The sequence below is a fragment of the Apis dorsata genome, unplaced genomic scaffold, assembly GCF_000469605.1.
Source record: "Apis dorsata unplaced genomic scaffold, Apis dorsata 1.3 scaffold_683, whole genome shotgun sequence".
NCBI classification, from domain to species: Eukaryota; Metazoa; Arthropoda; class Insecta; order Hymenoptera; family Apidae; genus Apis; species Apis dorsata.
The window spans coordinates 190,172-196,104 of record NW_006263864.1 but is presented as its reverse complement, the minus strand read 5'-3'; the positions used below and the strand labels follow the sequence as shown (position 1 = coordinate 196,104).

General features: G+C 47.3%; 1 protein-coding gene across 1 annotated transcript in view; it reads left to right on the top strand.

Annotated features, from left to right (window-relative positions):
* LOC102673570 (AF4/FMR2 family member 3) overlaps nt 1–5,933 on the top strand; it is a 43,152-nt gene that overhangs the window by 17,242 nt on the left and 19,977 nt on the right. The window lies entirely within an intron of this gene.

The window sequence follows — 5,933 nt, the reverse complement described above, 5'->3', positions numbered from 1 at the left end:
TATCTCGATGATCCTTCACCTTTTCTTTTCAAGCGTGAAAAAATGCCACTCTCGTCTCGCTCTTCTCTCGAGATTCTCTTATTTTCATAGCCTCGTTTTATCAGGAACGCGTCATGTCTAATAATAATTATAATAACAACAATAATAATGATAATAATAACAACAACAACAACAACAACAAGAACAATAATAATAATATTGGAAATAATAATACGCGTGAGATATAATACGTGTTGCGTTCGATGGGTCAATTTTTATCACAATGGCCGCGTACGGACGTGGCTGGTAGGATTTTAATTGCGGAGTGGATCTGGAGCATTAGCGCGCGCCTCTTTCTCCGTGTGGAGAGAAACGGGCGAATGGGCGAAGGGGAGGGGGGACGCTTCCGGAAGGAAGAGGTTACCAGGCCGATCCCCTTGGCCGAAGCGTCTCGACGCATGGTGTACGTTGCGTCACGTCGAGGAAGTCGATGACCCACCTCCTCCTCCTCCTCCTCCTCTTCCACCTTCTCTTTCTCCCTCCTCCACCGTTGCTGCACCAATGCACCGAGACTGCACACGAGACCAGAACGCGTGCATCAGAACGCCGCGGAAACGCTCGTCTCCCAACTTTCTCGCCCGTAATCCACCAACCTATCCAAGCATTTGTCCATTATATTCGATATTCGCCATATTCCTGCGAATTCTTCCCTCTCACGACCTGTCTCTCATTTCAACCTATTCCTATTTCGTTTTAAATTACTCTATCGACTATGATTTCGACGATGATTTTTCCCGAGGTTGAATATTATTCCTCGAAGGTTCAAGATTTTATTCCAGTAGCAATAAATATTCTCGATTTCGCGCGCGATTTTGGGATAATTGTTAACCAAGGATATATTCGTCGTCGGACTCCGTCGAAGCGAAGAGTTTTCTTTTTTTTTTTTTTTTTTCGTGAAATTTTTCGCTCGGTGGAATTGTCATGCGTTTCAAGAGAAGTTAATTAAGAGAGCGAGCGATCGCGGTTGAGGAAACGTAGAGGAGGGGAGAGCTCGCTCTCTCTCTCTCTCTTTTCTCTCGTCTTAATTGGAGGGCTCTTTTAGCAATTAGAACGCGAAGGGAATTCTTTTCTCTTAATAATTCGCCGTTACCAAGATATAAACGAACCTTTCAAGAACATCCTGCGGAACCCTTCCACTCCTCCTCTCCCCTCTNTTCTCCCTTCTCGCCCTCTCCGTCCACCCTCCGCATCCTATATTTTTCGCCGCGGTTCTTGGCATTCAGGCAAGGTTCGCCGGCAACCGACCGGCTGGCCTAAGCCCACGAAATTTATTTTATATCCCCAGTTTTAGGTGAATAGAGGACGGAACCATCGAGATCCTTCCCGCTTTTTCGCCTGTTCCTCGTTTCGCTGCTCTACCACGGGGGTGGGGGAGGATTTTCCTCGGGAAATCTTATATGAAAAGATGCGCGCGAGAGAAAGAAGGGGGCAGATCGAGAGAGAGAGAGAGAGAGATGTTCACCCTTTGCCGACCGATCTGACCCAAGCCGGGGCTGTGGTTATTCATAAGGCAGATATCGAGCCGGCTCTCGAATGCAAATCGAGCGGAAGTCAACGATGAGTCGAAAGCATCTTCGTTTCTCTCCTCGTCGATCATTGTCCGGGAGGTTTAAAATCAGGTGGAAAAAGAAGGGAAAAAAGAGAGAGAGAAAAGAAAGAAACGAAAGAGAGAAGAGTAGAAAATGCCTCGATTAAAACTCTTCGAAGCTCGTTTAATCCTCCTCCACCCTTATCATTCTTCCTCGATGGCCGTGTTCGTTCCGCTCGCTCCTTCCCCAACTAATCGGCCAATTTTATGACGGATATGTACACGAGGATTGTGGAATTTATCGGATAGAGTGGCGAATCCGCGCGTGTTTAAAAAAGATTAAAAAAGAAATCGGTGGTAGAACTTACTCAAAGCTGATCTTAAACCAGAATCGATAATGTTCACTAATTAACGACAAAAGATCGGCGACGATCGATGATGATCGATGGTGATCCGTTTAAATCGTATCCACGGGATCGTAATCGCGATCGGGGACGCACGCGACGGGGTCGCGTGTGGCTGTGAATCGCGGCGGGAGGATGAAGCAGGGAGGGAAAAAGGCGGAGACGGCCACGGAAGCGTACGACCTTCGGCCCCGTATTATCGATTAAGCGCGCGGGTTGAGCTCAATGCCAAGCCGAAAACGATCCGACCGCAAACTGGCGTGCCATCAATCCGCGAGCACACGCGTCGAGCTCCGTTAATTCATTTCGAAGAGACAGTAAACTTCTCGTCGCTCGTCGCAAAGAAATTGGAGACGATTTTGCGATATTTCTTCTCGTTTTTTGGTAAAGTCTACGCGACTCGATGACTTTTTTCGTTTTTATCTTTTATCTTGGGATTACTTCAATCATCCAACGCGACGACTTGGAAGATGTCAGTGAACGTGTATGTGAAAAGGAAACGTAATTTTTCGATCAAAAAGGCTATCTCGAAGGCGTTTCGTGGCTTGAAATCGCCGATTAAATTCGATCGGTTTAAACTCGGAAGCGTCGAATTACAATTTTCAAGAACAACTTACACTAAATTCTGAATGGTTGAATTAACCCCATTACGAGGATTATAATCTAATATCGGCGGGTTGCATTACCCCTTCGATCGGGTTTGCTCAGATGATTAGCAATTGCTGGTCAATCGAGCGTGCACGGCGTCGAGATCAATATATTATTGGGTCAACGACCCATTCATCCCCGATACCAAATAAATAAACTTGGAGGCGCGGGAACTGGTTTCACTGCGACACGTGCCACCTATATACGTATACATATACATATATATATATATATATATATATATACACACATATGTACAAGTTACGTATTATTTTTTTTTTTACCACCGATCGGTGATGGAACTCGGTGGAGCTTGATGGAACGAAGCATTCGATAATACTTCATTCGGTTGACCCAGTTTCGAGATATTCGAGTCTCGAGGTGGCGGAGTGTGACGGTCGCCCGGACCCCGGTTGGTCATCGGTTTAAACGATAAACCAGTGGGGGTAAAATACTAGGCGAACACGCGCGCGCACAGACACACACACACACGCGCGTTTCTCTTTGCGCCCGATACGAGTTTATTAACCGGACGCCAAGTGAAGTTTCGCGGGATCTTTTGAACGTTGATTTTCCAGATTTGCCGGTCTGGGATCGATATAAATTCCCCGTCGTCGTTACAGATACAATATCGTACGATACGATACGACAGGGTACGGTTACCGTTATTAACCGCAACCGTTGATTTAATTCCACGTACGCGAGATCGATACACGATGGCGACGATTCATTTTTAGGCTCGATTCGTTATTATTCCCAACCATTTAATAACCGAAGATGGCCAGTAACGAAAGAAGAAACGGTAACATCCTTAACTCAATCGAGAGTAAATTAATTCGCAAATATTAAAGAAAGGAGGAGGAGGAAGAAAAAGGAGAGTGGAAAGGAATTGGATAGGAACGTTTCATTAAACGGCGTGGTTTCTTTCACGATATCAGCGGGTTTCGCGGTTACGAGCGCCAGTTAAATGTTTGCTCTTCATTCGCGATGCGCAGAGTCTCTCTCTCTCTCTCTCTCTCTCACTCGGTTGAGAGAAACTGGAAAGTTAGCCGCGAGTAGCGGCTCTCCTTCCAGGTAACTTGCTCGGAGTTGGGCCAAACTTCCGGTTTTGACTGAAAGGAGAACTTCCGTCCCCTCCCCGGGGAGAAGTCGACCTCCTTAATAAATACGTCGATCCGTAGCTACGAGGGAAATTCGCGTTTGCATACTGTGACTGACAATTTTCGGATAAGCGGACGGAACGGATGCGCCTCGTATATTTAATCGCCTTTTCTTTTTCTCTCTCTCTCTCTCTTTTCTTTCGTCAATTTGTCCGACAATTTGTTTCGTTATGCGGGTCCCTGGATCGCAGCCGATTGCTCACGGTGCCTTTTCGTCCCCGTTGGGACTCGATTTTGTAATTATTCTTATTTTTTTGGTTGCTGCGCAATCGTTTGTTTACATTTTTATTATGCGCGCGAACGAGAAAGAGAAAATGGCGGAGTTGTGGAAGACAGGTTTCGAAATAGGAGTGCTCGAATCGGACGTGGAGTTCGTTTGGAGGATTATTTCGCTAGGGGACCCTAGGGAGGTCTGGCATCGCCTCCGGCACCTGTCGACTTCCTCCGTTTCCAGAGAAATTCCGAAATTTCTTTGCCCTCCTCCAAAAAATCCTTGCAAAATCTGATATATCCGTTATTGGCGAAACGTGGTCGATCCGAAAACTTTCGAGCCGTTTTCTCCGCCCGATTTTTCTCGAAGCAGCTTTGTCGCCGGTATCCTTCGGCGGATGCAAATTAACCGTCATAACCGACGAGCGAAGCCCGGCTGTGATCGATCGGTTGTGCAACGACGACGATTGCCTCAACGGTGACTTTTCAACGAGGCGGTGTTCCAGGTAAGCGTGGCAAGCGAGCCAGAACATCGTTGCGTTTCAGAGAATCTGGGTCGCCTTAACGATCAATCTCATCGTTTCCCTATTCGGCGTCTTTTGTCCTATCGGACGACGCGTTTCGCCTCCGTGCCCACGAGAATGTATCCATTCGCGACCTCCTTCTTCTTTCGTTGAAAAAACTCCGTTCGAACGATAATCTCGTTATCTCGTTCCAAAGCCAACCAGGTGTCGAGGGTGTCGTCGTCTCGTATTCGCTCGGGACGAAATCTTTTCTTTCTCACTTCGAGCGTTTTGTCTCTTGCCACGATCGATAAAAATCGTATCAACGAAACGATCAATCGAACGAAATTGGATTAGAAGCAATGGAGAATTATATATCCGTTCCACGCCGCGAAACAATCGTCCATTGTCGTAACAAACAACGTTTGCAAATACGATCGGCTAGAAACGTTTCGAGCGGTGGTGTTTTAACGGGCTCGTCACCGCGACGTATATTCCAAACTCGCGAAAACTCGTTGTAAAATCGTACTATTTCTCCTCTCCACGAGTCGTCCTGTTTCCACGCAAGGACGTGGTCCCACGTACGCCGTTCGAACAGCGTATATCCGGTGGCGGGACGCGCGGGAACGGATGTACGGTGTCGCGAGGATCGGATTCACTTCGTTACACGTTCTTCATTCGCGAGAGAGAATTCGATTGGAGTCGAGGAGGAGGGAAGGAAACGATGGGGGGTTCGTCCAGTTGGAAAGATAATTTTTTCGACTCGGCTGCGTTCCTCGATCGCGCGACTCCTCGAGTTTGAATCGAGTTCGAATCGAGGAGGAATAGGAGGGACAGGAGGAGTGAGGGAAACGGAGAGAATGGGGAGAAGGGTAAGGTGGTCCGACCAGATCCTTTTGCCGAAACAGGTGCACCGATCCGGCCATCCGTCGAGGCGTGTGCCGGCTAACTGCACGCCTTAATAACACGCTCTCTCGATCCTTTACGGGCTGTGGCCACGAACGCATTTCCATAAACACAGACGCTGTATCCTGATCGATAGGTGATTTCGTAGCGGCAAGAATCCAACGGGCGGGCGAGATGGAAAGGAACGAGCGTGCGTCGAATCTCACTCGGTTCTTAAATTTAACGAGGATATACCTTTCACTCTCTCTCTCTCTCTCTCTCTCTCTTCTTCAAAATTTTCATATTTATCGCGCGAGAACGAGAATAATTCGACTCGGCCGATTTTTTACTCGAACATCGTCCGATACGACAAATCGATAAACTTTTGGAAGGTAACGAAAAAATGCGGGATTTTGTAGTTATATCGGATGGTAGCGCGAAAGAAAGGAAAGGGGGAAAAAAAATAAATGTAGCCGGTAGTCGGGAAAGGACAGGAGGAGGAAAGATCGCGAGCAAAAGAGGGGCGTTCTCGAGGTAGAGGGGTGCGTGGAACAAA